The sequence below is a fragment of the Magnolia sinica genome, chromosome 5 (assembly GCF_029962835.1).
Source record: "Magnolia sinica isolate HGM2019 chromosome 5, MsV1, whole genome shotgun sequence".
Taxonomy (NCBI): Eukaryota; Viridiplantae; Streptophyta; class Magnoliopsida; order Magnoliales; family Magnoliaceae; genus Magnolia; species Magnolia sinica.
In genome coordinates, this window is record NC_080577.1 from 30717388 (window position 1) to 30739929 (window position 22542).

General features: G+C 37.4%; 1 long non-coding RNA gene across 1 annotated transcript; it reads right to left on the reverse strand.

Annotated features, from left to right (window-relative positions):
- Positions 1 to 5883: 5883 nt before the first annotated feature.
- On the reverse strand, positions 5884 to 9876 carry LOC131247275 (uncharacterized). Its single transcript, XR_009171593.1, has 2 exons — positions 9640 to 9876; positions 5884 to 6272 (listed from the first exon to the last, which is right to left on the reverse strand). It is a non-coding gene; the product is annotated as an uncharacterized LOC131247275 (long non-coding RNA).
- Positions 9877 to 22542: the final 12666 nt, after the last annotated feature.

Consider the following 22542-nt stretch of genomic DNA (forward strand, 5'->3'; position numbering starts at 1 on the left):
GTTTAGGAAATCAGGTTCGGGTTTAGGTTTAGGTTTGAGTTTTCAAGTTTAGGTTTAGGTTTAGGTTAGGGAGTTGAGATTAGGATTAGGTGTAGGTTTAGGTTTAGGAATTTGAGAATACATTTAGGTTTTAGGTTTATGTTTAGGTTATAGGTTATAGGTTTAGGTTAAAGTATAAGTTTAGGTTTCGGTTTATGTTATAAGCAATTGGTTTAAGGAATTGAGAATAGGTTAAGGTTTAGGTTTAGGAAATCGGGTTCGGGTTCAGGATCGGGTTTAGGTTTTGGTTTTCAAGTTTAGGTTTAGGTTTAGGTTAGGGAGTTGAGATTAGGATTAGGTGTAAGTTTAGGTTTAGAGATTTGAGAATACATTTAGATTTTAGGTTTATGTTTAAGTTATATGTTATAGGTTTAGGTTAAGGCTATAGGTTATAGGTTTAGGTTAAGATTTAGGTTTAGGTTTAAGGATTTGAGAATACATTTAGGTTTTAGGTTTAGGTTTAGGTTATAGGTTACAGGTTTAGGTTTAGGTTTATGCTATAGGTTATAGGTTTAGGTTAAGGTTTAGGTTAAGGTTTAGGTTTAAGTTTAGGTTATAAGCTATAGGTTTAGGGAATTGAGAATAGGTTAAGGTTTAGGTTTAGGAAATCGAGTTCGGGTTCGGGATCGGGTGTAGGTTTGAGTTTTCTAGTTTAGGTTTAGGTTTAGGTTAGGGAGTCGAGATTAGGATTAGGTGTATGTTTAGGTTTAGGGATTTGAGAATACATTTAGGTTTTAGGTTATGTTTAGGTTATAGGTTTAGGTTAAGGTATAAGTTTAGCTTTCGGTTTAGGTTATAAGCAATTAGTTTAGGGAATTGAGAATAGGTTAAGGTTTAGGTTTAGGAAATCGGGTTCAGGTTTGGGATCGGGTTTAGGTTTTGGTTTTCAAGTTTAGGTTTAGGTTTAGGTGAGGGAGTTGAAATTAGGATTAGGTGTAGGTTTAGGTTTAGGGATTTGAGAATACATTTAGGTTTTAGGTTTAGATTAAGGCTATAGGTTACAGGTTTAGGTTAAGGCTATAGGTTATAGGTTTAGGTTAAAGTTTAGGTTAAGGTTTAGATTTAGGTTTAAGGATTTGAGGTGTAGGTTTAGGTTTAGGGATTTGAGAATACATTTAGGTTTTAGGTTTATGTTTAGGTTATAGGTTATAGGTTTAGGTTTAGGTTAAGGTATAGGTTTTGGTTTCGGTTTAGGTTATAAGCAATAGGTTTAGGGAAATTGAGAATAGGTTAAGGTTTAGGTTTAGGAAATCGGGTTTGGGTTCAGGATCGGGTTTAGGTTTGGGTTATCAAGTTTAGGTTTAGGTTTAGGTTAGGGAGTTTAGATTAGGATTAGGTGTAGGTTTAGGTTTAGGGATTTGAGAATACATTTAAGTTTTAGGTTTAGGTTAAGACTATAGGTTACAGGTTTAGGTTAAGGCTATAGGTTATAGGTTTAGGTTAAGGTTTAGATTTAGGTTTAAGGATTTGAGAATACATTTAGGTTTTAGGTTTATGTTTAGGTTATAGGTTATAGGTTTAGGTTTAGGTTTGGGTTAAGGTATAGGTTTTGGTTTCGGTTTAGGTTATAAGCTATAGGTTTAGGGAAATTGAGAATAGGTTAAGGTTTAGGTTTAGGAAATCGGGTTTGGGTTCAGGATCGGGTTTAGGTTTGGGTTATCAAGTTTAGGTTTAGGTTTAGGTTAGGGAGTTTAGATTAGGATTAGGTGTAGGTTTAGGTTTAGGGATTTGAGAATACATTAGGTTATAGGTTTAGGTTTAGGTTTAGGTTTGGTTTTGGTTTTGATTTAGGTTATAGGTTATAGGTTTAGGTTAAGGTTTAGGGCAATGTGGTTTTAATTTAGGTTATAGGTTATAGGTTTAGGTTTTAGGTTTAGGTTTAGGTTTTGATTTATGTTATAGGTTATAGGTTTAGGTTATAGGTTTTGGGATTTAAGAATGGGTTCGGGTTTAGGTTATAGGTTTTGGTTATAGGTTATAGGTTTAGGTTAAGGTTTATGTTTAGGTTATAGGTTTTGGGATTTGAGAATGGGTTCGGGTTTAGGTTATAGGTTTTGGTTTTGGTTTAAGTTATAGGTTTTGGGATTTGAGAATGAGTTCGGGTTTAGGTTATAAGTTTTGGTTTTGGTTTTGGTTTAGGTTTAGGTTATAGGTTTTTGGATTTGAGAATGGGTTATGGTTTAAGTTTAGAAAATCGGGTTCAGGTTCGGGATTGAGTTTAAGTTTAGGTTTTCAAGTTTATGTTTAGATTTAGGTTAGGGAGTTGAGATAAAGATTAGGTGTAGGTTTATCTTTAGGGAATTGAGTTTAGCTTATAGGTTTAGGGAAAGCTTAGGTTTAGGTTATAGGCTTTGGGATTTGGGAATAGTTTTAGGTTATAAGTATAGGTTTAGGTTAGGTTATAGGTTAAGGTTTAGGGATTTGAGTTTAGGCTATAGGTTTAGGTTTAGGTTTAGGTTTAGGTTTAGGTTAAGGTTGAGGTTTAGGTTATAGGTTAAGGTTTTAGGTCATAGGTTTTGGTTTAGGTTAAGAGTATGGTCCCTGCAAATACAGATATAAACACGGTCATCCGACACAAATTGCCAGGCCCTTCCAATGCTGTCCATAAAAAATGGACAGCTTCATCATGGTCATAATAGTGGTTCCCTCTTTCCAGGGAACCCCGCTCTTCCGGATAGCTCCGACGCACATCCGGGTCTGCTCCATCAATTTCGAGTTAATACATAAACATGGCCTATCCAAATGGTCAGGCCACTCCAATGCTGTCCATAGGAAATGGACAGCTTCATCATGGTCATAACAGCGGTTCCCACCTTCCAGGGACCCCCGCTCAACATCCGGATAGCTCCGACGCACATCCGGGGTCTGCTCGATCAATTTGTATTAAATACATAAACATGGCCTGTCCAAATGGTCAAGCCACTCCAATGCTGTCCATAGGAAATGGACAGCTTCATCATGGTCATAACAGCGGTTCCCATCTTCTAGGGACCCCCGCTCAACATCCGGATAGCTCCGACGCACATCCGGGTCTACTCCATCAATTTCGAGCTAATACATTTAAAAACAACATAATTATATCTAAAAGCATCTGGATACCTGGAGAAGGCCTCTCATATTCGTATTGTTGGTTACTCATCCCTTTGTTTATAAGCCACAATCGACCAACACTTTCTATTGCTACCTGTACTCTGAAACCAACACAAATATAACTGGGAAACAATATAAGGAATAAGAAAAAATCAAGAAAACATTTACTAAATAAAAAATTTCCAATTTATCAGTAAGGTTCAATTTATTAGTCAGATACATCCAGCTAGACCAAATACTGCTTCTTTTTTTCTAGATTGAAACAGGGTAGATAGTTGATGATCTTTTCATATATAACCAATGTGACATATGGAGAGATGGACTCACAATTATGCCATGTGCCTCACTCAGACATCTCCTAACAAATTTTATTTCTAATACAACAAAAAAGCTCATCACTTGTCCATCCTCTGTTCATGAAACAAAATGAAGGTTCTTCTTGACAATGCTGGGTTTCAAAATCAATTCGAAAACACTATATATAAGCGTGTTTTGCATAAATGATAAAAGCCATATATATAAGATTTTGATGTCACCAAAGAATATATCAAAATCAATTTGAAGGCATTGTGGATAAGTGCATTTTGCAGATAAGTATGATAAAAGGGTGTGAAATACCTATAGAGACTGTCCAGACATCACACGAACATATCATGACAGTTTTACATTCAAATAAACCATTCCATTCATCCATCATATAGATGGATCTAGCAACTATAGCTAGTAATGAAGGCTTGCACATTCAGTTCCAAGTAATCATATACAACAAATGTATAGGAGACCATAGGTACCTGCACATAACATAGTGGTAAGAGTAATGGAAAAGAAGTAAAACTAGTAAGTAGCAATCCCATGAAATAGGACACCCTTCTACAACCTAAAAACTCACTTTCTTTTATAAGAAAGTGTGTGTGAGATACAGAGATAGGATATACCCTAGAGAGCGAGAGAGAGGTTTACCTTGACAACTGCTATAAACATCTCCCTTAAACTCCACTTCCTGAACCAACGGACACTCACACACCCTTCCACGGAATGTATCCTGAAGAAATAAAGCAACTATCAGCATACATGGAAACATCTCAACTTGTATGCTAGGCTAATTGTACCCTTTAATGTACAGTCTCTTGAATTGGTGCAAACCATACCTGAATTGTTGTACATATCATTTGATTTCCAACCTCCCCAGGGAGTAGATTGATCAGATTGAACGGCCTGCTTCATTGCTTACTTCTTTTTCATCAGCATCTGCACCTAGACATTCATTGCTTACTTCTTTTTCATTAGAAATGGTGCTTAGCAAATGGAGGAAATCATACACATCTGTTACGACATCTAGATTTGATGCCACCTAGTAGAAAGAAGAAAGAAGGTGATTCATATTTATGCTTATGAAACGAAGTCTAATAGTTTACATAACTAGGTTATTAAACTAATAAATTCTAAGAAAAATAGCAAGTGCCAAGACCTATGGCATAAAAAAATAATCGTTGAATGGATTAACAATCAAAGAACAATGGTAAAGGGAAGAAAACTAACTTCTTTCTTGCTCCACATAATCTAGTTGGGGCGTCATATTAGTTCATGTAAGATTCGCGGACACCACATGCATATAAATTAGTTCATGTAAGACCTGAGGACACCACATGCATATAAATACAATCATTAAAATCTAAAAAACATTAAAATCAATCAATGTGCATTAGATAACTAGAAAAAGCCTCTAATTACCTTAGTTCCAATCAAAACAACTGAAAACAAGTACCCGGCATCCTCAACTCCCATTGATTTTCATCAAATAAACACAAACTTCAAAAACTAATAAACAGAAAAGTATCTACATGACCACTCCATTTTTTAGATAATCCAAGTATGAAGAACATCTGGGTCAATACATATGCATCAAATTGCTTGAGAACATCCCAAGTTCCCTTTATCTTGGTCCCAAAAAAAAAAATCCCGGAAACAAGTACCCATCATCCTAAATTCCCATCAATTAATATAACATGATCACATAAACTTCAAAAACTGCCAAATGCAAAAGTACCCACATGAGCTTCGCTTACATGTAACATAAATGATGTGTACAACACTCCATTAATTATGCCAAGTCCAAATAACTTGAAAGTGCCCCAAATTCCATTGGTTTCAGTCCAAGAACACCCAAAAGCAACTACTAATCATCAAAAACTCCCATTGATTCACATAAAGTAATCTCACAAATTTTAAGAATTGATAAATGCAAAAGCACCCACACAAGATTCCATCATCTTAACCACAAAAAATTATAATAAATCTGCACAACACTTCATTTTTCAACCAATATGCATCAAACTGCTTAAGAACATCCCAATTTTCATTGGTTTTTCATCCCAAAACAATTGAAAACAACCCACACATCATCCTAAAGTCACATTGGTTTTCACCAAATCAAAGAAAGTTCAATTGAAAACAGCCCACACATCATCCTAAAGTCACATTGATTTTCACCAAATCAAAGAAAGTTCAAAAGGAGAGATACCCACACAAGATATAACCAATGTTTCATGCACATACCAAGCCCAATTGCACCATGGCTCGACATGTAAGAAGCATAAAAGGTTGTAGAGGTCTTCCAGATTATTCTGTAACCATTGTAAAACAGGCATTTTAATGGCTATTGTAATTTATTTAAGACCCACCAGCTAAAATGATAAAAAAATCAGGCAACAAGGCTATGTTTGGATGCGCTATTGACTGAAGTGTGTTCAACAATTGGAAAAAATGAAATCTCACCTTCCACTGGCCTAACAATGCCATTGGACAGACAACAATGTGCTATTTTAATTTTTCATTCAATTGCATCATTAAAAGAATGCCAACTTTAACTACAGGATTAGTAGTAAACATGTTATGAAATGAAACGAAATCTTACCTTCTACTGGCCTAACAATGCCATTGGACAGACAACAAGATTTCCTCCTTTAACTGTGGGTAGGCTTTTGTGTTTGAGGATCTTTCTGACCATTCTTTGTTTTCTTGTTGTCAAAATCCTGATTTTGTTCTTCAACTTGTTGGTCATCTGAACTCTCCCTAACTAGTTTTCCAAGTATTAATGCAATAGTCATTACAGTCTTTTCAAGCCCCATTGCATCTGCTAAAATCTACATTGAAAAACATATAGTCAGATGGCAATAGCAGCAAAAGATCACCAAACAAAACCAACTTTTTCCTATACCATTGTACATTGTCTAAAGGCTCTTTGAATTATACGTAAAATGATGAAAGAAACCAATGTTGTGCCAATGCTCTCTTTGGGCAGGTCTTCTCACATACAGTGATGCAGATGCTCATGTTGTTATCTGACACTAATCATAAATGTGAGGGTTTCCATGACTCACCATCCCAACATGAATTCGATAGCTCTTTGAGCAACAGTATCATCAAAAAAATCTGGGTCCAGATCCAATTAAATCAGATCAGATATATTCATCAAAAAATCAGGTTCAATATTTCAGGTATACAGAGATTTGTTACAATGAAGCACTGGAGTCAAATATCTTCAACTGTGCATTTTTCTTTGTTCTATGGAACATATTGTACAATAAAATTTATGACCCCCATGTACCCCATACTACATTGTGCAGCCCAAATCCCTATATAGACTCAACAGATGCCAACCCAAAGTAAATGGAACAGCTAACATTACACAAATAGGCCTGCTGCACAGTGCAAATCAATGATCAGCAAATGCTTCAGTGTGCAGCACAAAAATAAAACATGTTTAAAGACTTGCTAGGAACACACTTGAGTTTGAGACATAAAATTCAGACAGTGGGAGATTAGCCAGGAAGATAACCGATCCAGTGAATTGGTTGTTCTGTAAGTGACTATTGGAGAAAAGTGCCAAGTGCGAATAGCGTACATTTTCAGTGGAGACAAGGCCACAGAAAGAATGTTCAGTTTATGATTAGTGGAGTATTTTCCATCAACAATAGAAACATCATATTTTATTACAGTTACATGCAAATTTAGGACAACATAAATAGGATTCCTATAGTGAACTAGGATAGTTCTCCTTTCTTAAAAAAGAAAAATAAAAGGAAAAAAAAATCAGTCCTAGGATAGAGAAAAATCAGAGCAATCCAGAGAATCAAAATCAGCCACATTGAAGTTTTGAGTACCCATTTGGCCAGCAACACCAAGGAGCATCTCTGCTTGAAAAAACTGTCATAAAGCCGTGTGTTTGAAGTAACCACATCATCACGTGGTGAATCTCAGCAATATGATGACCACCAGTGTCGTGAGGCAGATGACGAACAATTTAACTGCCCGGTAGTAAATGTGCTCCTTCGTAGAGTACTTGTCATGAGCATGCATGATTACCAGATAAATAGCAACAACCACAACCACATAGATCCAAGACAACAAATAGATAGCAATACTGGTTCTTTTATTGGCAATGCCAAGCTGGTATACAATCCCATACTGGAAGAAAAAGAAGCTAAGATCTAGAATTATCTCCAAATCAAATGATTCAAGTTTACAAAGAGTAGATTATGCATTTTTACAGAAACAGAGAAGTAATTGAGCATGAACCTGTATCATGTCAGCTGGACCATAAGTTTCTGTCCGTATAATTACAAGACGATCTAACAGGCCAACATGTATGCCATGTGGACTGCTCATATCAGTTCCCCTACATCATATGCATTGAAGAAAAATGACATGGGATAATATTTAGCAAATGGCTAATTATCATCTTCTAACAATACACTTTTTCAATGGATCTCCTAGCAATATATTTCAAGCTCCTAAACTGGTAACGTGCTGACATCACTGTAGCTAGGAAGAAAGATGATTTGTGAACATAAGGGAGGCAAGTTTCTTGCCTCATTCTGCAAGTAGAGAACCATGGCAAGAAATAGTCATATTAAACTTCACATAGTGATATTACTATTTTAAGGTAAAAGGAAATGACACAAGTTATGTTAACTTCACATAATGATACTACTATTTTTATGGGTTGGAAGAGAGTTGCCATCTTCATCGTCAATTCAAACAGTTTCTTCTGTCTCCCACTAAGATTCGAGTAGTCTACTTCGACATTTTCCTCAACAGGCTATCCATTATCACCATCAACATGTTCTTCACCATCAGTTTTTTCTGCTACATCTAGTTTTTGTTCTTCATTTTAATCAGAGCCCTCTAAGAAGGATATACCTCTACCACTCCCCTTTTTAGTTTCTATAACAATACGTAAAATAGTCAAAATTGAGAAAGAATTAAATGATTGAAATGGATGAATCCTTACAATACTAGAATATAATATCATAATGTCTTCATGAGGCAATTGCGAGTTGTTTGATGCAACAAAATCCAATGAAGGAATTACGGATTTTATTTATTTTTTGAAAGATGCCAACTTTATTAAAAATGGCAAAGCCGAAAGAAAAAAAAAACAAACAATAAAAAAGACAAAGAAAGAGGAAACACAAAAATTACAAGAGCTGCAGCCCAACCAAAGAACTACATTGGCAAGGGCCGAAGAGAAAACACTTCTAGACGAACCACATTTATCTCAGAAACATCTCTCATAAGCATTTTATCGAACAGTATGTGTGCATCTTTAATCTAACCACATTTTACATACATATCAATCAAAGAGGTCCCAACATACAGATCATCAAACATGGGTTATCAAGTATGTGAAAGAAAAAAGTCACAAACGTGAGGAACTCAATCTAGCAGATGTAAATGTGTCTATGAAATCAACTAATCTAGATCAAGAACTGATATAACAAACTATCATAAAACTAAAAAGAAATAACTAAAGGAAAAATATACTCCAAAAAATCCACATGGAAGAAGCATCAGCTAATAATTCCAGATATATACCATTTTATAACTAAAAAAATAAGAAAAAATATCCTTAAATGGTCTGCAAAAATGTATGGACGGCGTGGATATACAACACATCATCAAAGTGGGCTCCATGGTAAGGGTAACACCACTAAGGTGTGTTACCCAAGTAACACCTAATCCACTCCTGTTACTGTCCTTAGAAAAATTTAAAAAGCTAGTTCATGTTTTTGCAAACTCAGTTCAACATCAAACATGTCAACATTGCTCGGTCTATTTTAAAAACACAGAACAAACAGCTTGCATGCAAGCCATCCATTAGGTGAGTACAGTCTTAAATATGTTCTGACCCAGCAATAAGATCAAGCCTACAATCTTTGCCTTTTGTCTCTGTCTTCGATTAACCAAAAAGACGGACAAAAATCAAGAAAAGAATATATGAAAACTTAACAGTGGTAGCTGTGTTAGTTAATGGAGGAGCCGGTGTTGTGCCCAAGTCCTCATAGAACTTGTACGTCTCATACCTCAAATTGCAACTTGGTCCAACAACTCTCTCACCTTGTTTTCCATTACAACACGTAGGAATCCGACCCATAGCATCTTCTAAACACGCACCGCAATCTCTCCTCGGCAGATCGTTATTGTACTGCATAAGCCCATATGGTTTACCTTTGTAGATCGATTGGTAAACAAAGAAGATGACGAAGATCGACGGTGTCGGAGGGGAGCATTGCCAGATCGGAAGGTTTCATATGCAAAATCGATGGGATTCGATCTATAGGGGTTTAGGGTTTTCAAAGGGGCTAGGTGCGGATGATGATGGGGGTTTTGACAGGGATGAGTTTGAGGTTTTGGAAGAAAATGGGAAGGAGATGGGGGTTTTGAAAGGGGCTAGGTAGGAGGCTGGCGGACCTTGGCTGGAAGAAATGAGAAGAAAAATGAGAGCGGAAATCTATTTCTAACCTCGATCGAGAGAGATGAAAGGAATGAGACGTAGATACTTACCTCGATCGAGAGAGATGAAAGGAATCAGATGTAATACATGGAGCGGTGGTTTTCGAGGGTGACGCACGGCAGAGGGCAGGGGTGAGTGAGAGAGAGAGAGAAGAAGAGGGAGGGCGGCGAGTGAGAGAATGGGGGGAAATTGGGCGCGGCTTTGTTTTGAGCGCGCGCCCAATTTTGGGCAGGACCATGGACGGTGCTCTGTGGGCCCTACCATGATGTATGTGTTTCATCCACTCCATTCATCCATTTTTAAAGATGATTTTAGAGCTTTATGCCAAAAATTAGAGGGATATAAATCTTAGGTGGTCCACACCACATGAGAACAATAGTGATTGGATATCCACCATTAAAATCCTCCTAAGGCCCACTATACTGTTTATTTGACATCCAATCTATTGATTTGGTCATATAGGACCAAATGAAGGGACAAAACAAAAATCAGCTTGATCCAAAACTTTTATGGCTATCGAAATGTTTTTAATGGTCGACGCTCATTCAACACTGTTTCCTATAATGTGGTCCACTTGAGATTTGGATAAATTTCATTTTTAGTCTCATATTGTAAAATTATCTGTAAAAAGATATGGACGGCATGGATGAAATACATACATCATGGTAGGGCCACAGAGCACTGACCACCGGCCATTGGCTGGTGTCAGGGAGAGTAGTCAATCTGTTCCAAGCGTACTAAGTAAATCATGTGGGCCTACTATGATTTATTCATTTTATCCACTCCATCTATCCATTTTAACATATAATTTTATTACATAAGCTTAAAAATGAAGCCTATAAAAATCTTAAGTGGACCACATCATAGGAAATAGTATAAACTGAATGTCTATTATCTCCAAATTTTAAGAGGCCATTGGAGTTTTAGATCAAGTTGATATTTTAGTTTTCCCTTCATCCATGTATTTGTGATCTATTGAACAAATTAGATGACAAACAAAAATCACTGTAAGCCATGGGAAGATTTCAACGGTGAGAATCATTATTCCCACTTTTCCTATGGTATAGTCCACTTGAGCTTTGGATATGCTTTAATTTTGGGCTCAACCACTAAAATGATCTGAAAAAATGAATTGACAGTATGGATAAAACACTTACATCACTGTGGGCTAAAAATGAAGCATATCCAAAGCTCAAATGGACCACACTACTGGAAAGAGTGTGAATTGAACATCTACCATTGAAAATTTCATGGGGGCCACAAAAGTTTTAGATCAATCTGATATTTGTGTTTTCATTTCATCCATGTCTTTGTGATATTACGAACAGGTTGGATGACAAATAAGCATCACCGTGGGCCATAGAAAGGTTTCAATGGTGGAAACATTATTCCCACGGTTTCCTATGGAAAAAATCAGTTATATCTCAATCCCAAGTGGACCACATTATAGGAAATAGTGTTTAATGAACGTTGACCATTAAAAATGTTCTGGGGGCCATAAAAGTTTTGGATCAAGCTGATATTTATTTTTTCCCTTCATATGGGTATTTATGACCTAATCAACAAATTGGATGTCAAATAAACAGTACATTAGGCCTTAGGAGGATTTTAATAGTGGATATCCAATCATTATTTTTTTCATATGGTGTGGTCCACCTAAGATTTATATCCCTATAATTATTATTTTTTTGTAAATTACTAAAATGATTTGTAAAAATGGATGAAACACATACATCATGGTGGGCCCCACGGAGCATCGACCACCAGCCACGGGGCTGGTGTCAGGGGGAGTAGCCAATCTGTCTCCTAGTTTTTAAGTCTTGTGGGGCCCATCGTGATGTATGTTATTTATCCACTCCGTCCATTCATTTTAACGGATTTTTTTAACAGTTGATCCAAAAAAGGAGTCAGATCTGTGTGCCCCACCATGATGTATGTATTATATCAACATCGTCCATTCATTTGGAGAGATCATTTTATGGGATGATTAAAAGAATGAGTCAGATCCAAATCTCAAGTGGCCCCACCATCGAAAACAATGGGGACAGTGACACCCACCATTGAGACTTTCCTAGGGCCACTATGATGCTTATTTGAGATACAACCGGTTAATAAGTATTTAAAAAAAAAAAAAAAAGACATGGATGAAGAGAAAAATCAAATATCAGCTTGATTCAAACTTTTGTAGCCCTCTGAAATTTTTTATTAGTAAGCGTTCAATCCCTACATTTTATTTTATTTTATTTTTTTGTGGTGGATCAACTTGAGATTTTGATCTGCCTCATTCTTTGACCCATGCCCTGAAATGATCTATATGGATGAATTTTTGTGGTGGACATTATTGTGAAACTATATAGGCCCCACCTAAATGACTATAGCTGTGACCCCTGTTTCCTGTGGTGTGGTCCACCAAAGTCTCCTATCTGCCTCCTTTTTAGCATCATAACCTAAAATGATCTATCAAAATAGATGGACAGAGTGGAGGTGTAGGATTTGCACGTGGTTTGGCAAGTGACCCCAACACCAGCAGTCCATAAGTCAAAGCTCTATAGGCTACGATGATGTACGGGAAGTTCCCATGAGGTGACCTTATAGTACTATTACACTATTTTCGGTAACTCCTTCATGGGTGTTACTCTAACCATGTAGGGCCCACCTTGATATATTTTATGTATATCGACATCGTCCATATATTTTTCCATCATATTTTAAGATGTGATTTTAAATCATAAGAACTAAATAATCTTAGGTAGGCCATACCAATCAAAATAATATGACGAATAACCATTAAAAACCTTTTGAAGGCCACAAAAGTTTTGGATCAATTTGATCTTTGTAGTTTACCTTCATCTATATCTTCTTTACACTATCAACAAGTTGGATTGCAAATAACATTACTAAAACCTTACAATGGGCTCTTTAAAATTTTTAATGGCGAGGTACTATATTATCATTCTTTCCAATGGTGTGGTCCACTTAAGATTTAAATCTACACAATTATTTATACCCGGCCAAAAAATGGGTTGGAGAAACGTATCGGCGGCAATGATATACAATACTGTTATATAACTTTTCAATTTTTCTTGTTAAAATACAAAATCTAGTTTTCCTTTTTAAAAAATATTTTTTTTTTTACAATTTGACAATTTTTTCACAATTTTGTTTATTTTTTAAAATTTTCTTTTTCAAAATATCATTTTTTTAAATTGAAATCTCCCTTTTGTTATCTAACTTTTCAATTTTTCTTGTCAAAATACAAAATCTAATTTTCTTTTTAAAAATATATTTTTTTTTATAATTTGTCAATTTTTTCACATTTTTGTTTAATTTCTTAAATTATTTTTTTTAAATATCATTTTTTTAATCTCACTTTTGTTATATATAACCTTTCAATTTTTCTTGTCAAAATACAAAATCTAATTTTCTTTTTTTTTTTAAATATATATTTTTTTCAATATGTCAAAATTTTCACAATTTTGTTAAATTTTTTAAATTTTCTTTTTCATAATATCATTTTTTTATTGAAATCTTTTTTTTTTCAAAATTATCGATAGTTTTTTTTTTTTTCAAAATTTAAAATTTTCGTAAACATTGTTAATTATTTTTCTAAGCTTCTTAACTATTTTTTTTTTTTCAAAATTCATAATTTTTTTGAGCGGCTTAATTGAGCATTAGAGATGATTAGGACCATCTTTAATAGAAACGGTCTTTGACAGTCTCTAATAGAGACGGTCTTTGGTAGGGCTATAAGACGGTTTAGGACCGTCTCTAATAGAGACGGTCCTTGACAGTATCTAATAAAGACGGTCGAGGGCCGTCTCTAATAGAGATGGTCTTTTACAGGATTGTAAGACAGCTAAGGACTGTCTCTAATAGAGACGGTCTTTGACAGTCTCAGATTTGAAGTAAAAGACGGCCAATGACCGTCTCTAATGCAGACGGCCAATGACTGTCTCAGATGACCGCATATAAGACGGTCAAGGACCGTCTCTAATGTGGACGGCCAACGACCGTCTCAAATGACCCATATAAGACGGTCAACGACCGTCTTAAATGATTTGTGGACGGTTTAAATTTTTAAGACAATATTAAGGACGGTTAGGGGCCGTCTAAAATTTTAGAGACGGTTTACGGCCGTCTCTAAAGCGTCTTTAAACCAAGCAATTTTAGAGACGGTCCAGAACCGTCTCTAAATCCGTCATTTTTTTTTCATTTTTCACGTAGTGATATAATATGTATATATATATATATATATATATATATATATATATATATATATATATATATAATATGTATATATATATATATAGTACGTACAATATTATATATAACATAATATTTTATATACATACATATATATATACACACACACACACACGTACACACCCACACACGCACGCACAAGAACGCACAAACATCACAGTGGGCTCCACCGCTCAAATATCTCAGCGGGCTCCACCGTACAACATCACAGTGGGCTCCACCGTCCAGGCGGACGGTGGAAATAAAACACCTATGTCACTGTGGGCTCCATGTGAGGCCCACCATAATGTTTACAGTCCATCCAACCTGTTGATAAGGTCACGTAGGCCTAGATGAAGGGTGAAAACAAATTTCACCCTGATCCAAAACTTCTGTGGGCCCAGAAAGGGTTTCAAGGGTAGAGTCCAATTCACACTGTTTCCTTTGATGTGGGCCAACCGAGTCTTGGATGGACCTCAAATTTGGATGGTGGTCCACTGACCTTAGGGCCCACTATATAAACGGATTGGATGATAAATAAACATCAAGGTGAGGCCCACGCTACAGCCGTGGGTGCTGTCCGCTAGCCAGTCCACTCGGGCGCTGGTGCGCAGGCAGTGCTGCTGCCTCTTTGACACAGCAACCGACGTTGCTCCGTCCAATGGCCCTCCATGGCTCCAGACAAGTAAAATAAGCCCAATATTGAGCATATTTCGTCGTATAGACAATCAGGGAAGGTTTCAATGGTGAAAACCACCATTTGGTATGGTATGGCCCGCCCGAAGGTCTGATTGATCCCATCTTTCGGCTCAACTCCTAAAAGGGGCTTGGGAAAGGAATGGATGGTGTGGATTGAAGACATACATCAAGGTGGGGCCAAAATAAGTGGGCCTCTCCCATTGTCTTGGAACCAAGCCAATATTTGTGTTTCCCAACCAAAATGTCCAGCGTCTCTGGGACTGTCTGGCCGAGCAAGGCGCGCCTGCTCATGAGGGCCACCATCGATGGATGGTGTGGGTACAATACACGCAAAGTGGGCCCCACTTGTAGGTGATTTAGATGGAATACATACCTTGTGGTGGGGTCCATTCAAGTGGGCCACACAACCTCCTTATCATCACATATAAAGAAAAAAAAGAGGGAGAGAGAGAGATAGAGAGTGGGACACACGTGATGGAGGGACCCCGGCACTATGGGCCCTCCCTTGCACTAAATCATACATCAAGTGGGTCCCATTACATGTGGGTCCATGAAATCAAAATCCAACGGTGGAGATCCCTTCTCTACTAAAATAGACGGTCTAGATGACCCTAAGTATGCAGGGAAAATTAAACATCATGATGGGGTCCATGGAGAATGGAACCATCATGGAATGATCATGATGATCCAAGTGGGCCATCGGCCACATCTTAGGGTCCAAAGTGAGATCCAAACCATTGATCGGTTGGCCTCACTTGGCCCATCTTAAAAACATTAAAAGCTACCCTATCAAAGCACCCACCGCTTGATCTTCTTACTCCCTTGACTTCCTTAGCTCCTTGTGCTTCTCTTTGATGGAGGAAGATGAGAAATGGATGGCTAGGATAGGAGATCTAGGGATGGAAAGGTGGGCCACACTTGTAGCTTGGAAGAGTTGGAGAGCTCATATGTATGGAATTTTTTGCTTAGGGAGAGTTTTGAAAATGAGGAAAAGACTTGTAAAGGGAGAGAGAGAGAGGGAGTGATGGGTGGAGTCATGGATGTGGTGGTGATGGGTGTAAGAGGCTCCTTTTTGACTTTTGTGGCAAAAGTTGTAAGAGAGGGTATGGGTTGTAAGAAACTTTTTGACTTTTGGGGCTTGCTTGGGAAAGGGTGAAAGGTGATGTGTACTTGACATGATAGGATTGATGGGTTGATTGATTGATGTGACACCTTGTAGAGATTCCCTCGGAATTCGCACGCGCGGCGTTTTCCTCGCACCGAACGCTGGCCCACATCTCCCGACCAAGGTATCACCTCGACGCGCGAGTCACGGCATCGGAACCGCGGCGACGACGCGGTCGCTAAGGTACAAGTCCTGGGTTGAATTGACTTAGGTTGACGGTATGAGAATCAGGGTCGTGCATAAACACCAGTTAAGGGTCGAAGGTCGCCGGAATTCGACCGGAAAGACCGCGGAAGCTTACGGAACGGTACGGTCTAGGATACGGGGCTTACAGTATGTGCCTGAGTAAAGAGAAAAAAGAGAGGAAGGAGAAGAAGGAGGAGGGAGAGAAGGAGAGAGAAAGATTAGGTGGGTGGTTGTGTTGAGCCGGGTCAATTTGGCTGGAACCGAGTCAACTTGGTTGGGACCGAGTCCAGTTGGGTCGGCTCATGCTCGGGCCTTGTCCAGGCCTTGTTGAGTTGGTTCGAGTTGGGAGCAGATCGAGCTTGTATGTCTAATCATGTTGACGTAGGTGAGTCGACACTTTCTTCCCATACTAAACTCATTTTAGTATATTATTATCATTGTTACCATTCTTTCAGGGTTAATAACATTAGATATGATTAGCCATTAGTAGGTTATTTGTGCTCAAATTAGTTATAATAAAGAAAAATTTTAATTATCAAATAGTGGTAGTTTAATTATTACTCTCAAATATTCTCCTTAATAATAGGTCATAGTAGTTATTGTCATCATAATAATTATTATTACTATGTTAGCTACTATTAATTACAACACTAATGTTAACAATTATTTTCTAATTATTAAATTAACATTGTAATGTATTTTACACCCACCACAATTCAAATCCTAGAATCTATGTTTAGGAGTAAACTCAAGGACAAAACCCTAATTATACATCAAACCCTAAGAATAATTAATTCAAATAATAAGTTAAGACCCTAACCCCAAATAGTGTGTAAAGCTGGATCTAACTGTACAACTTTGCGATTTATGGTAGAATTTGATTATAAGGGAACGCACATTTCTTAGCAATGATGCAGGTGGTTCAAAACTACAAGGTGATGATTTCTTCCCCTTAAGCTTTCCATTTCCAAATTGGTTAAGTAATAGTCTTTATCAGAATCACACATGTTATCTTATAGGATGTGGTCTCTTACATTAGTCATAAAATCTTAAGACATGACTTATATTTGATTTATGATTGTATGTAATAGTTATTTACATGATGGCTCCCATTTAAATTTCATCCATGATCTTTGCGATTATTATGTAGCGAGTGCTTCACTTACATTTGGCATGCTATATCTATATGCTTTCACATGAATTGTTGTAGGCAACTTATGAATCTCTATTTACTACACGTACTAGTGGGTAATTCCCTCTTGTGTACATGAACCCATACTTAGGATGTAACAAGATGGGTTGTGGTAAGAAATGGGCTATTGATTTAGAGGATATATGGGATATGGAACATTAATGTGAGATTTACCATCCATAGGGCATACGGCTTGAGTGGCTTAGAGATGATCTCTTTTAATCGCTCTGATTTAGCCTTGCTTGACCATTTTTGCCAATTGATTTGATGTTCCGTGTACCCTTTTTGTTGCTGCGATTTGACATCTGTCCCATGTTTTGAGTTTTGACCGATGTGGCTTCGATGACCTATACCATATGATGGTAATCCCTACTTATTAAATTTGATTGGCCACTGGTCGACAGACATCCATTAAACATTCTAAGATGGGAAAACCTTATGAGCCGAGGATGGTGTCATGAGACACTATGCCCGAACTGTCGGCCTACGCTAGTTGACGAGACCCTCGTAATGACCTTTGAGTTTACTTAAATTGGTAGGTTGTAATTAGAATAATAATGGTTTGGCTAATCATGCATTCATAGTATATTGGCGATGACGGGTGGCTAATTCTGGATGTTGTAGCACGTGCCCTTAAGTTTAGTGGGGTATCGTTTCGCTAGCTCCCAGACCATCGACTATCAACCTATATACGAGATATGTACAATGACTTGGTCACTATGCTGTATAAGATATGCTACGCTGGTGACCAGTCTTATGCATGAGTGATGAGCCAAAGTCCGACTTGATGAGCATCCCTGGGTCGATGTGCATTCACACATCCATGCATTTAAAAAGACTGCATAATGTATTATTTTAAATGCCTTATTGTTTTTAATTATGCTTAGCTAAGGCAGCAGTGTGTAATCTTGAGGAAAATTCACACTGAGTTGGTCACTCATCCATCAAATATATAACCATACAGGTAGCACAGGTGACTTAAATGATATTTAGGTTCAGACTGATGAAGAGCTGGGAGTAATTTTTCAAGGGTGCATGATTATACCTGCCAAGAGAAGTTGCCTGATCGTGCGACTTACGTCTAAATGCATTTTAATATTTCTCATGTGTTAAATTTTGTAAATCTTGTATTTGTAAATATCAAGACATTAGTTTGTATAAGTCATTATGGTCAGCCTCTTGTATATTCTAAATATAAATGTAAATTTTCATTTACATTGATTTATTCATCCTACGCTAAACTGCTAACTCTGAAAGATGAAAAAATATATATATGAAATTTGGCTCTCTATAGGTCAACCCTCATGTTTTTGGGAAACGATTCATATACTCGGGTCCCGAAAACACGGGGCGTCACAATTCATGTGTTCCTTTTTCGGTCTTTTCCTCCTTTTTCCCTTGCTTGGGCTAGGCCCAACTTGCTGTGAATAGGGTCGACAATAAGATAGGCTGCCTTGGGATTTTTTGCCTAGGGCAGCCTGAATGTCATACAGTCTTGTAAAGCTTATTCTTGAAATGAAAAAATATACATCTTCTGAAGAAAAAAAAAAAAACACCTTTCCTTGCCTTATAGGATTTTGAAGATATGTTCACTAACTGTGCATTGATTGGAATCAAAAGAATGGGGGAACTCGATGAAAAAACATCCCAGGCGGCTTGTGCATTGAAGTTTCCAAGAGAATTAGCATAAATTAGAACAATGGAGTTATGTTCCCTATGGGAAGATTACATAAAGAATCCTGCATGGCATCCTTACAAGGTAGTCATAGTTGGAGATAAACAGGAGGTGTGTGTATTTATTTTATCTAGCATTGCAACTACTATCATGTTAATATAGTTGCCTTCAGTTCTCTATATACTTCATTACATCTACACATGGGCATTGCATTGCATTTATCTGTTGTACTGCATCTCATGGCATGGGTACCTCTTTTATGCATGCACACATTTTACTAATGGTCCAAATGGGGATCATCATCATCTAAGACTTATCCAATTAATTGGAGTCTGCTAAATTAATCGGAATATTCGTGAATAGATCATGATTTTGAAAAAATTGGTTACGATAGGATCGCATTCTAAACTTCTAAGCATGGCATTTCATTTTTGTACAATAAGCATTTCTGCAACATCACTTCAACAAAACATTTCTCTAAAATCCGTTATGCTTTTGAAGAGGATGAGAAGTTTTTCTACCACAACATTTGGTTCACTATTATAATATTAAGAGCCAATTGAAATTCTAGAAAACCTTAAACTTAGAAGAATCATCATCGTCATTTTGACCTGCTAAATCTTTGTCCAGTGTGAAACCGTCAGAGGCTACATTTCCTCAATTTTTGCATGAAGAAGGCTAAATATTTAGGTCTCTCCACGGAAGTTTTATGCAGGCTCCATTCGCATAGTACACATGGCAAACATTTCCGGTGGTGGGGACTGTTGATACACCAGGTGGATGGAACGTAGGACAAAATTGCAGCAATTGGAAAACTCTGCCCATCCTGTTACTATGAATTTGCTGGTTGAATTTAGACTTCTTCTCCAACCATTCCACTGATTAGATGGCTGCCACATGACCCTTGATTTTTGGATTTTTTTTTTTTTTTTTTGAAAGATGACAATATTTTTAAAACCAAAGGCTAAAGGATAAACTTGATACAAGATGGCTCAAAATAATCCTAGTTTTTTGGATATTTCTATACACATGATGGCCCTCAGAACAAGAGTGCCAATTCCCTGACGTGTTTGCAGCATGTACCAAGAGGAGGGAGCTGTGTAGAAATTTGATGCAGTGACCTGCATATTTGCATTCCTATTGTTGCATTTATAAACACGACCGACATGATGAAATGAATCAGATCAACCTCATAAATAGCAATGCATCAGATATTAAGCAATAGGCATCCCTTCTTGATCCAGATGAACAGATTGTAGTTGGTTGTTAGAGGATCATCATGATTGCAATTTGTTCATGACCATGGTTTTTGTGTTTATTGTTGCATTTATAAACACGACCGACATGATGAAATGAATCAGATCAACCTCATAAATAGCAATGCATCAGATATTAAGCAATAGGCATCCCTTCTTGATCCAGATGAACAGATTGTAGTTGGTTGTTAGAGGATCATCATGATTGCAATTTGTTCATGACCATGTTTTTTGTGTTCTTGGTCAATGCTGGTTGCAGTTCCATGAAGGATGGTTATGAAACATACTGTGGAGAGAGATCGGTTCCAATCCTTGACCGAGTGGTAGACTCTGAGGAGTTTCAACACAAGGTATTGGGTTCGAAACCCATAGGTGGTGAAATCCCACTACGGCATGCGTGTGTTAAAAATTAAAAAAAAAAAAAGAAAAGAAAAAAAAAGATGTACCCAAACCAAATGGGTCATTAGATCGACCAAATGGGCTTCTTTTTTCTTTCTTTTTTTTTTTTAAAAAAAAAACTACTTTTTTCCACCAAGGACTGCCCTTGATGAGGAACCACGTGATGAACAGTTCTGATTACTGAGGCCCATGTATGGACTGTGGCCGAGATGCAGCAAGTTGTGTGTGAGATTGCCAGACTTCTATTTGAAATATTACTGACAGTTATTTCATCGATCCCTGATTTATGGAGTAATCTATTTATGTACCAAGTTACCAAGATAGGTATGTCAGGTTTTGTTGCTATACCAAACCTGTCCAAACATTAGCTTTCATCACAGGAGATACCTTTACTGGCGCTTCTAAAGACATTTACCGGTGCTTTTTAGGGATTTCCTAGGGCTCGTAGAACCGCCGGTTAAAGGTGTAAACCACCGGTAAAGCCTACATTGTGATGGTGTCCAACACAAATGCTAGTAAATTAAAGGACATTGATTGTTGGTAAATTCTTTACCGACATAGCCTTTACCGGCTCTTTCCTGACCGTCGATAAAACATTTACCAGTGGTTTTTTAGGTCTTTAAAGGCCGTTTTGACTGTAGGTAAATTGGAGTTTTGTTGTAGTGTTTTAGTGTGATTTATGGTGAAACAAGCAACATAGCTAAATCATCATTTAATAAAATGTAAGTGATGTCACCAAGCAATTACAAGAGTAAATAATCATTAGCCATTTAGAGCCCGTTCTAATTGAAAAATCAAACAAGTCTTTAATTAAAAAGATAAGAGTTTTCATTTATATAAACAATAATATATACTGTTGATGCAGTTTTCTGGTAGACCCACCTTGGTTAACCCTCTGGGACCTGCACAGGAGAAAGTAAGAGATAAAGGAGACCCTGACTTGTACAGGGGACCCTCCGATGCCTAAGTCAGGAACTTAGGTCTTTTGTAGGATAGAATCTTAAGGAAAAGAGTCTCCAATCAAGTACTAGGATTTGTATGCATACCTTACATTGGCTAGAGGTATCTATATTTATAGGGGAAGGAAGACCGCTTCGTAGGGAGTCTTTCCTGATATGTCGGAGATCTTCCCACACAGGTTTCCAGATCCGTCCGGGATCTTCCCGAGATTATGGTTGTCTGAGCTCCTTGGGGTCTGATTTTATCTCCAGAAGATCTTGGGAGAGATCTTCGGGCCATTGTGGAGATTTCAGGACTGTCAGTTTGGGAAATGGTCAGGCAGTGAAGGTGCCAAATATGGTAGAAAAAGATAATGTTCAGCCTTTTGATAGATTTGCATTTATTTTGTAAGAGGTTATACCGATCTATGGCCGACCTATGTCCGGCCTATGGTTAGGTTGACCTGTAGCCAACCTATGGTTGAGCTATGCCCGACCTATGGTAGGGTTGACCTATAACTGATCTATAGCCGATGTATAATTATGCCGACCTATTCCATAGTTTGGCTCCTTGAGTGGGCTTACAGTTGCATCGACCTACTTGAAGGTCGACCTTTCTTTGCCAGTAAATGCCTCTTATGGTTTAGCCTTAAGGGGTCCGTGCTGATTTGTAGAGTTGGTCCATTCTATAAGTCGTTCTATTTTTTCCCCAACAGTAATTCCCCTCTTACTTTCAAGTCATTATTCGGAGGCTCGGAAAGTAAGTCAAATATAGCTTAGGTCAGGTTATGTTGTCATAAATGCTAAGTATGGCGGCCAACACGATAGTCGAGGCATGTCAGTAATTATGTACAGCATAGCTGAG